This window comes from Coregonus lavaretus (genome assembly GCF_964263955.1).
Source record: "Coregonus lavaretus genome assembly, chromosome: 2".
NCBI classification, from domain to species: Eukaryota; Metazoa; Chordata; class Actinopteri; order Salmoniformes; family Salmonidae; genus Coregonus; species Coregonus lavaretus.
Window position 1 is genome coordinate 82,839,417 of NC_139989.1, and position 12,118 is coordinate 82,851,534.

Below are 12,118 nucleotides of genomic sequence, written 5' to 3' on the forward strand. Positions count from 1 at the left end.
CTAGAAACATTAACATTCTGATGTGGTCCTTTAATAACTAGAAACAATAACATTCTGATGTGGCCCTTTAATACCTAGAAACATTAACATTCTGATGTGGCCCTTTAATACCTAGAAACATTAACATTCTGATGTGGCCCTTTAATACCTAGAAACATTAATATTCTGATGTGGCCCTTTAATACCTAGAAACATTAACATTCTGATGTGGTCCTTTAATACCTAGAAACATTAACATTCTGATGTGGCCCTTTAATACCTAGAAACAATAACATTCTGATGTGGCCCTTTAATACCTAGAAACATTAACATTCTGATGTGGCCCTTTAATACCTAGAAACATTAACATTCTGATGTGGCCCTTTAATACCTAGAAACAATAACATTCTGATGTGGCCCTTTAATACCTAGAAACATTAACATTCTGATGTGGCCCTTTAATACCTAGAAACATTAACATTCTGATGTGGCCCTTTAATACCTAGAAACATTAACATTCTGATGTGGTCCTTTAATAACTAGAAACAATAACATTCTGATGTGGCCCTTTAATACCTAGAAACATTAACATTCTGATGTGGCCCTTTAATACCTAGAAACATTAACATTCTGATGTGCCCTTTAATACCTAGAAACATTAATATTCTGATGTGGCCCTTTAATACCTAGAAACATTAACATTCTGATGTGGTCCTTTAATACCTAGAAACATTAACATTCTGATGTGGCCCTTTAATACCTAGAAACAATAACATTCTGATGTGGCCCTTTAATACCTAGAAACATTAACATTCTGATGTGGCCCTTTAATACCTAGAAACATTAACATTCTGATGTGGCCCTTTAATACCTAGAAACATTAACATTCTGATGTGGCCCTTTAATACCTAGAAACATTAACATTCTGATGTGGCCCTTTAATACCTAGAAACATTAACATTCTGATGTGGCCCTTTAATACCTAGAAACATTAACATCTGATGTGATGTGAAGATGATTTGTAATATACCTGGTCTTCCCCATCAGATGTCTGTGATCTCACACTGGACCCAAACACAGTAAACATAAAGCTCTCTCTTTCTGAGGAGAACAGAAAGGTGACACGTAGCGAAGAGGCTCAGCCGTATCCTGATCATCCAGAGAGATTTGAGGACTGGGGACAGGTGCTGTGTAGAGAGGGTCTGACTGGGCGCTGTTACTGGGAGGTAGAGTGGAGTGGGAGTGGGGCTGATATAGGAGTGGCATATAAAGGAATCAGCAGGAGAGGAAGGGGTGATGATGACTGTGTACTTGGACAGAATGACAAATCCTGGAGTCTGATCTGCTTTAACAACCGTTACACTGCCTGGCACAATGATAATCACACTATCATAGACGTCCCCTCCTCCAGCTCCCACAGAGTAGGAGTGTATCTGGACTGGCCAGCCGGCACTCTGTCCTTCTACAGAGTCTCCTCTGACACACTGACCCACCTGAACACATTCCACTCCACATTCACTGAGACCCTCTATCCAGGGTTTCAGCTTTGGGATGACTCCTCTTCAATGTCTCTGTGTCATGTGGTCCCTGTGCCAAACACATGATGTTTCACTGTAATCATGGTCATGTTCAGTAAGACACACTGGAAGAAGAATTGATATGAACTCTCTAGTCACTAGTTAACAGATTATTATTATTATTATATCTAAATAGTCATGATTATACACCACTGAAGTTGATAGACATTGTAAAATAGTAATTCATAGAATGAATCACCACTGTTGTTAAAGGTTCTCATTTAGAAATCATTGATCTTGTTGTTATTGCTTTTTCATTTGTGTTTGTAAATATTCCTGTCTGTAAAATGTTTATTTGTCAAATTGTTGACCAAACAATCCTGCACTGAATGGAATTTACATGTGACAGATTTGACTAATGAAGGTCAATAAAACAGATGACAGAAGAGCATTTCTAAATGTTTTATTTTTTATAAGAATATGACATTTAAATCAGTGGAGGCTCCTCAGAGGAGGAAGGGGAGGACCATCCTCCTCAGTGAACTTCATAAAAATGGTAAAACATTTTAAAAGTTAGCCTTTTTAGATCAAACTATACTAAATATATAAATGTCAACAAATAATTGATTAAATCACAATGAAGGTCTACAGTAGCCTCAATAGCACTCTGTAGGGTAGCACCAGGGTGTAGCCAGAGGACAGCTAGCTTCCGTCCTCCTCTGGGTACATTGACTTCAATACAAAACCTAGGAGGCTAATGGTTCTTACCCCCTTCCATAGACTTACACAGTAATTATGACAACGTCCGGAGGACGTCATCCAAACAGAGCCTGTTAATTGAAGTGCATTCCAGGTGACTACCTCATGAAGCTGGTTGAGAGAATGCCAACATTTGACTAGTACTGCCAGTCAAAATTTTCAACACACCTACTCATTCAACACACCTACTCATTTTTTACATTGTAGAATAATAGTGAAGACATCAAAACTATGAAATAACACATATGGAATCATGTAGTAACCAAAAAAGTATTAAACAAATCAAAATATATTTTAAATTTGAGATTCTTCAAATAGCCACCCTTTGCCTTGATGACGGCTTTGCACATTTTTGGCATTCTCTCAACCAGCTTCATGAGGAAGTCACCTGGAATGCATTTCAAATAACAGGTGTGCCTTCTTAAAAGTTAATTTATTTCCTTCTTAATGTGTTTGAGCCAATCAGTTGTGTTGTGACAAGGTAGGGGGGGTATACAGAAGATATCCCTATTTGGTAAAAGACCAAGTCCATATTATGGCAAGAACAGCTCAAATAAGCAAAGAGAAACGACAGTCCATCATTACTTCAAGACATGAAGGTCAGTCAATACGGAACATTTCAAGAACTTTGAAAGTTTCTTCAAGTGCAGTCGCAAAAACCATCAAGCGCTATGATGAAACTGGCTGTCATGAGGACCGCCACAGGAATGGAAGACCCAGAGTTACCTCTGCTGCAGAGGATAAGTTCATTAGAGTTACCAGCCTCAGAAGTTGCAGACCAAATAAATGCTTCACAGAGTTCAAGTAACAGACACATCTCAACATCAACTGTTAAGAGGGGACTGTGCGAATCAGGCCTTCATGGTCAAAGTTCTGCAAAGAAATCACTACTAAAGGACACCAATAAGAAGAAGAGACCTGCTTGGGCCAAAAAACACGAGAAATGTACATTGGACCGGTGGAAATTTGTCCTTTGGTCTGGAGTCAAAATTTGAGATTTTTGGTTCAAACCGCTGTGTCTTTGTTAGACGCGGTGTGGGTGAACGGATGATCTCTGCATGTGTAGTTCCCGCCGTAAAGCATGGAGGAGGAGGTGTTATGGTGTGGGGTTGCTTTGCTGGTGACACTGTCTGTGATTTGTTTAGAATTCAAGGAACATTTAACCAGCATGGCTACCACAGCATTCTGCAGCGATACGCCATCCCATCTGGTTTGGGCTTAGTGGGACTATAATTTATTTTTCAACAGGACAATGACCCAACACACCTCCAGACTGTGTAAGAAGAGGGATTGAGTGCTGCATCAGATGACCTGGCCTCCATAATCACCCGACCTCAACCCAATTGAGATGGTTTGAAATGAGTTGGAACGCAGAGTGTAGTTCCCACCGTAAAGCATGGAGGAGGAGGTGTTATGGTGTGGGGTTGCTTTGCACAGCATTCTGCAGCGATACGCCATCCCATCTGGTTTGGGCTTAGTGGGACTATAATTTATTTTTCAACAGGACAATGACTCAACACACCTCCAGGCTGTGTAAGGGCTATTTGACCAAGAAGGAGAGTGATTGAGTGCTGCATCAGATGACCTGGCCTCCACAATTTCCCGACCTCAACCCAATTGAGATGGTTTGAGATGAGTCGGACGGCAGAGTGAAGGAAAAGCAGCCAACAAGTGCTCAGCATATGTGGGAACTCCTTCAAGACTGTTGGAAAGCATTCCAGGTGAAGCTGTTTGAGAGAATGCCAAGAGTGTGCAAAGCTGTCATCAAGGCAAAAGGTGGCTATTTGAAGAATCTCAAATAAAATATATTTTGATTTGTTGAACACTTTTTTTGGTTACTACATGATTCCATATGCGTTATTTCATAGTTTTGATGTCTTCACTAATATTCTACAAAGTAAAGAAATTGTAAAAATTAAGAAAAACCCTTGAATGAGTAGGTGTGTCAACTTTTGACTGGTACTGTATTCAGACCCCTTGACTTTTTCCACGTTTTGTTACATTACAGACATTTTCTAAAATATATATATTTTTTTTTGTCCTAAGCAATCTACAGACAATACCCCATAATGACAAAGCAAAAATAAGTTATTTTTTGTGGCAAATTTATAAAAAATAAAAACATACCTAATTTACATAATTATTCTGACCCTTTGCTATGACACTCGAAATTGAGCTCAGGTGCATCCTGTTTACATTGATCATCCTTGAGATGTTTCTACAACTTGATTGGAGTCCACTTGTGGTAAATTCAATTGATTGGACATGATTTGGAAAGGCACACACCTGTCTATATAAGGTCCCACAGTTGACAGTGCATGAGGTCAAAGGAATTGTCCGTAGAGCTCCGAGACAGGATTGTGCCGAGGGGAAGGGTACCAAAAAATGTCTGCAGCATTGAAGGTCCCCAAGAACACAGTGACCTCCATCATTCTTAAATGGAAGAAGTTTGGAACCACCAAGAATCTTCCTAGAGCTGGCTGCCCGGCCAAACTGAGCAATCAGGGGAGAAGGGCCTTGGTCAGGGAGGTGACCAAGAACCCGATGGTCACTCTGACAGAGCTCTAGAGGTCCTCTATGGAGATGGGAGAACCTTCCAGAAGGACAATCATCTCTGCAGCACTCCACCAATCAGCCCTTTATGGTAGAGTGGCCAGATGGATGCCACTCCTCAGTAAAAGGCACATGACAGCCCGCTTGGAGTTTTCCAACAAGATTCTCTGGTCTGATGAAACCAAGATTGAACTCTTTGGCCTGAATGCCAAGCGTCACGTCTGGTGGAAACCTGTCACCATCTCTACAGTGAAGCATGGTGGTGGCAGCATCATGCAGTGGGGATATTTTTCAGCGGCAGGGACTAGGAGACTAGTCAACAAGTCAGACTAGTCAGGATCGAGGCAAAGATGAACAGAGCGAAATACAGAGTGATCCTTGATGAAAACCTGCTCAGGACCTCAGACTGGGGCGAAGTTTCACCTTCCAACAGGACAACGACCCTATGCACACAGCCAAGACAACGCAGGAGTGGCTTCTGGAAAAGTCTCTGAATGTCCTTGAGCGGCCCAGCCAGAGCCATACAGAGACTGAGAAAGACATCAGCTAACAGTTTGCCCTGATCAAGGCCCTTCTCCTTGATTTGCTCAGTTTGGTCAAGCAGCCAGCTCTAGGAAGTGTTTTAGTGGTTCCAAACTTCTTCCATTTAAGAATGATGGAGGCCATTGTGTTCTTGGGGACCTTCAATGCTGCAGAAATGTTTTGGTACCCTTCCCCAGATCTGTGCCTCGACACAATCCTTTCTCGGAGTTCTACGGAAAATTGCCTCGACCTCATGGCTTGGTTTTTGCTCTGACATGCACTGTCAACTGTGGGACCTTATATAGACAAGTGTGTGCCTTTCCAAATCATGTCCAATCAATTGAATTTACCACAGGTGGACTCCAATCAAGTTGTAGAAACATCTCAAGGATGAAGAATGGAAACAGGATGCACCTGAGCTCAATCTCGAGTCTCATAGCAAAGGGTCTGAATACTTATGTGAATAAGGTATTTATGTTTTTTATTTTTAATAAATTCGCAAAAATGTCAAAAAACCTGTTTTTGCTTTGCCATTATGGGGTATTGTGTGTAGATTGATGAAGAAAAAAAAACAATTTAATCCATTGTAGAATAAGGCTGTAACGTAACAACATGTGGAACAAGTCAAGGGGTCTGAATACTTTCCAAATGCACTGTATAGTGTACACTATAAAAGGGAAATCCTCAAAGATCTGTGGATAATGTGAGAATGTAACAGACTGTAGTCTGGTTGGGAGGTTGGGAGTTCAACGTTATATCAATCATTTATTTATGAAGCTCTTTTACATCAGCAGTTCCATGTGGGGAGAAATAGAGGGAAATGTCTGACATGATGAATGATGCAGGATGATTTCTCATACTACTGATCATCATTACTGTATGAAATAATATGGGGTTTAATAATGATCCAGGGTGATTTCTGATACTACTGATCAACATTACTGTATGAAATACTATGGGGTTTAATAATGATCCAGGGTGATTTCTGATACTACTGATCATCATTACTGTATGAAATACTATGGGGTTTAATAATGATCCAGGGTGATTTCTGATACTACTGATCAACATTACTGTATGAAATACTATGGGGTTTAATAACAAACAAAAATACGTTGTGGAAATATTGTACTTGTAAATTGTTAGACTCCAACCAGACCCAGAGAGTAGAGTCTCCAGTACCCAGCTGTCAGAGACTCCAACCAGACCCAGAGAGTAGAGTCTCCAGTACCCAGCTGTCAGAGACTCCAACCAGACCCAGAGAGTAGAGTCTCCAGTGCCCAGCTGTCAGAGACTCCAACCAGACCCAGAGAGTAGAGTCTCCAGTACCCAGCTGTCAGAGACTCCAACCAGACCCAGAGAGTAGAGTCTCCAGTACCCAGCTGTCAGAGACTCCAACCAGACCCAGAGAGTAGAGTCTCCAGTACCCAGCTGTCTCTATGAAGAGTAACTGGTCCATTGTCAGTCTCCACATTTTATCAGCAGAACGACGCCCTTTGATTAAAGGTTAGTATGAGTGAGACGGTACTTTCAACAGTAGTTTTATTGTTCCGAGGGTTTTGAGTTCACTTCCTGGGTTGGGGAGAAAGGGACAGAACTCACTCTGTTATATCAGTACCTGTTGCTTACTCTGCTCTGTTAAAAAGTTCATTATGACATCACATTCATTGAGAAATAGCAGTGAACAATCTCAATGTCCTTATGTTTTTATAATGTTCCTTCAGCTCTCTGCCAGAGGATCGGTCCAGGTGTGCAGTGTGTCAGCAGGTGCTGAGGGATCCAGTCTCTATCGCCTGTGGACACAGGTTCTGCAGACAGTGCATCACCAGATACTGGGAGAAACCTGCTCCTTCTGGAGACTATGACTGTCCTCAGTGTAGAAAGAGATCCAGAACACGTCCTGTACTACAGCACCTGAGTGAACCCAGTGATGCAAACCCTCAACCATATTTGTTGATATGACTTGGCAGGTGGAGAGGGAGCCCCATATATAACTCTGTGGGGACACCACTAGGTGGAGTCAGAGTGCCACTGTCACACCACAATTTATTCTCACCACAACTACGAGTTATTGTTTAAATGGAATGGAATAGTCCCAAAGGTGCAAAGATCAGTGGAAATCAAGTTCATCTAAAATACAGTACCTAACATTATGAATCCTTTTTATTTTTATTTAACCTTTATTTAAACAGGTAAGCCAGTTGAGAACAAGTTCTCATTTACAACTGCGACCTGGCCAAGATAAAGCAAAGCAGTGCGATAAAAACAACAACACATAGTTACATATGGGGTAAAAAAAACATAAAGTCAAAAAAATACAACAGAAAATATATATACAGTGTGTGCAAATGTAGCAAGTTATGGAGGTAAGGCAATAAATAGGCTATAGTGCAAAATAATTACAATCAGTATTAACACTGGAATGCTAGATGTGCAAGAGATTATGTGCAAATAGAGATACTGGGGTGCAAAAGAGCAAAATAAATACCCAAGTCTAGTATGAAGCTATGATTTCAGGATGTTCAGAACATTCCATTTTCAGACAGAAAGGTAGAACTGACCTGAAACAGGATACTGGGCCTCATAGTAGGAGTGCTGATCAGGGATCTGTCCATATAATCTTATTCATTATGATCTAAAAGGCTAAACTGATCCTGGATCAGTACTCCTACTCTGAGATGGTTTGTGGATACGGCCCCTGACCTGAAACAGGAAACTTTTCTCTTCATTTAAGCTTTTGTGTTAAAATTCTAAATCCCTGTAGCTCATCAACATGGGCTCCTACTGTAACTATGGCAACCAGGACCAGATATACTGAATTACTGTGTTGTTGTGTCTCTACAGCTGAACAACTCTTTCCATAATGGGGGACCAGATATACTGAAATACTGTGTTGTTGTGTCTCTACAGCTGAACAACTCTTTCCATAATGGAGGACCAGATATACTGAATTACTGTGTTGATGTGTCTCTACAGCTGAACAACTCTTTCCATAATGGAGGACCAGATATACTGAATTACTGTGTTGTTGTGTTTCTACAGCTGAACAACTCTTTCCATAATGGAGGACCAGATATACTGAATTACTGTGTTGTTGTGTCTCTACAGCTGAACAACTCTTTCCATAATGGGGGACCAGATATACTGAATAACTGTGTTGATGTGTCTCTACAGCTGAACAACTCTTTCCATAATGGAGGACCAGATATACTGAATTACTGTGTTGATGTGTCTCTACAGCTGAACAACTCTTTCCATGATGGAGGACCAGATATACTGAATTACTGTGTTGATGTGTCTCTACAGCTGATCAACTCTTTCCATGATGGAGGACCAGATATACTGAATTACTGTGTTGATGTGTCTCTACAGCTGAACAACTCTTTCCATAATGGAGGACCAGATATACTGAATTACTGTGTTGTTGTGTCTCTACAGCTGAACAACTCTTTCCATAATGGAGGACCAGATATACTGAATTACTGTGTTGATGTGTCTCTACAGCTGAACAACTCTTTCCATAATGGGGGACCAGATATACTGAATTACTGTGTTGATGTGCAGTGGCGGCTGGTGAAAAATATTCTTGGTGGGGCTGTGCCATACTTTTTTTTTCCTGTAACCATCGCGATATATTTTAACACAAACTGCAGGACAGCAGTGCTCAGTGAAACATTCAGTAATTATTTAATGCCAATATTAAAAAGTTGAGGCATTCTTACACAAAAACATATTACACAAACCCAAGCCTTTCATTTGCATTTAAAGTGAACTTTTCACCATTGGTAGTAAACAGGCAACGCAACAGGCATGCTGTCAGAACAGAGTGGAAAGTGGACAATAACATGAAATTATTATAAAGTTTATAGGAAATCTTACACTGTATAAAAGGATGTATAATATAGAAATGGATATCAAGTGGATGAACTCAAACCTTTGACTGGAAGAATAGCATACAGTATTTTATGATCATACTAAATGTGACTAATTGTTAATGTGCTCCAGAACTGCAACAATTAATTGATACAAAACAACATATATACAGTAATATTAGCAAAGACACTATTAACACTTTCTAGAGTACCATATATAACAGGATTTTTTATGCTAAGGTCAACTATATACAAAGAAACATGCGGCCAGAGCTGCTCTGTGTGTGTGTGTCTGTCATCTTATTTGTACAGGAATTTTGCCCGTCTGTCCTTCTGAGTGGCAAACCTCTCAATGACCCTTTGATTAAAGTCAGGAATGTCCCTGACAAGTTTCTTCTCCATGGAGAGCATGGCCAGAGCGTTCAGGCGATCCTGTGTCATGCTGTTTCTCAGGAAGGTCTTGATCCTTTTCAGTGTAGAGAAGCACCTTTCTGACTCAGCAGTTGTCATGGGTGTGGTGATGAGGATCTTGAGGAGGCTGGCAGTCTCTGTGAAAGTGCTCTGAAGGTTGTTCTCCATGAAGAACTGGTACAGGGGCACTGCACCACTACAAGCCTTGAACTCACTGTTCTCATAGATGAGGGACAGTTCGGTTTTGAGCTTGGCCTTGTTCAACATGGGGTACGCCTCCACGGTTGTTTCAAGCGCTGTATCGGGGAACTTCACACTGTGTTGTGGGAACAACTCTCCGTGCAATAGTGTTGCGCTGATGAGGTGCTGGGTGAAGGAGAACCTCTCTTTGGCATGACTCAGGATGGTATCACATACCTGTAAAAGATACATCATCAGCTTTAATTTGCAATTAAGCTATTTTGATGCAAGTGATCCTGACTGACACATGCCTATGTCCAACTCAAGTATATGATTACCAAGGTGCTGATTGTTCAGGGTTTTGGCTACATACTACCAGGCCTGAAAAAAGTTCTAGGGGGAAACACTGACAATTACATCACAACTTACCTCTATAGCTGTCACGATCGCTTAAGGAGGGAGACCAATGCGCAGCGTTGAAGGTGAACATATTTTATTACTATCAATGATCACACGATCAAAAACAAAAACGAAAACGTGACGTCTACGGTTTCACACCAACCGAAATGAACAAGAAACCACAAACACAACGTGAAAGACAGATAGTTAAATATGGCTCCCAATCAGAGACAACGAGCCAACAGCTGACACTCGTTACCTCTGATTGGGAGTCACTCAAACAAAGAAATACAATAACCTAGAACCCACAACAAAAACATAGAAACTAACACCCTGGCTCAACATATGAGAGTCCCCCGAGCCAGGGCGTGACAGTACCCCCCCCTAAAGGCGCGGACTCCGACCGCGCCAACGAAACACAACAGGGGAGGGACCGGGTGGGCACTCCGCCTAGGCGGCGGATCCGGCTCCAGTGGAACAGGCACGTGCCGTGCCGAACCGACGACGCACACCACTGGCTTGGTGTGGGGAACAGGCACGGGCCTGACAGGGCTGACGAAACGCCCCACAGACTTGGTGCTGGGAGCAGGAGTGGGCCGGACTGGGCTGGCGACGCGCACCACAGACCTGGTGCGGAGAGCAGGAACGGGCAGAGCCGGGCTGACGAGACGCACCACAGACTTGATGCGGGGAGCAGGAATGGGCCGGACTGGGCTGGCGACGCGCACCACAGACCTGGTGCGGAGAGCAGGAACGGGCAGAGCCGGGCTGACGAGACGCACCACCGACTTGATGCGGGGAGCAGGACTGGGCCGGACTGGGCTGGCGACGCGCACCACAGACCTGGTGCGGAGAGCAGGAACGGGCAGAGCCGGGCTGACGAGACGCACCACAGGCTTGATGCGGGGAGCAGGAATGGGCCGGACTGGGCTGGCGACGCGCACCGCAGGTTCGGTGCGGGGAGCAGGAATAGACCGGACCGTACTGGGGACACACACCACTGGCTCTACACCGGGATCTGGAACGGGCCGGACCGGACTGGCAACACACGCCAGTACCTCTCGCCGTGCCTCCACACCTTCCATCCCTTCTTCTACCAGTGGCCCCCGTAACCCGGCGGCCTTCTCCGGCAACCCACTGGACCGCTCCATCGCGGCCTCCTGCTGGTCCGCCGTCGTGAGCCCCCCCCTAAAAATTTTCGGGGCGTCTCCCCTACCCGTGGACCACGTCTCCATATCCCTCGCCAGCTTCTCGCCCTTCTGCCATAATGTCAAGCCCTTGTCTTCCTCCCTCGGCTTGACCCAGTCCAGGAGGCGAAGGAGATCTGTGAAGGATCTCCCCGGCGATGGCTCCTGCACACGCTGCTTGGTCCCAACTTGGTGGTTTCTTCTGTCACGATCGCTTAAGGAGGGAGACCAATGCGCAGCGTTGAAGGTGAACATATTTTATTACTATCAATGATCACACGATCAAAAACAAAAACGAAAACGTGACGTCTACGGTTTCACACCAACCGAAATGAACAAGAAACCACAAACACAACGTGAAAGACAGATAGTTAAATATGGCTCCCAATCAGAGACAACGAGCCAACAGCTGACACTCGTTACCTCTGATTGGGAGTCACTCAAACAAAGAAATACAATAACCTAGAACCCACAACAAAAACATAGAAACTAACACCCTGGCTCAACATATGAGAGTCCCCCGAGCCAGGGCGTGACAATAGCCAACCTCTGTTGTTCTCCTGGTCCCAGCATCCTCCGTCGCTTGATGGGCTGTTGCTGCTCGTCAGATGCGCTGTCCCCACACAAAGAGGGAATTGAGGCCCTGGGTCCAAAAAATAAAGTTTAATTTGATAACTTGCAATCAGACTTCTTAACTCACTGTAATTCCCCCTCAACACACAACCAGTGACTTTATATA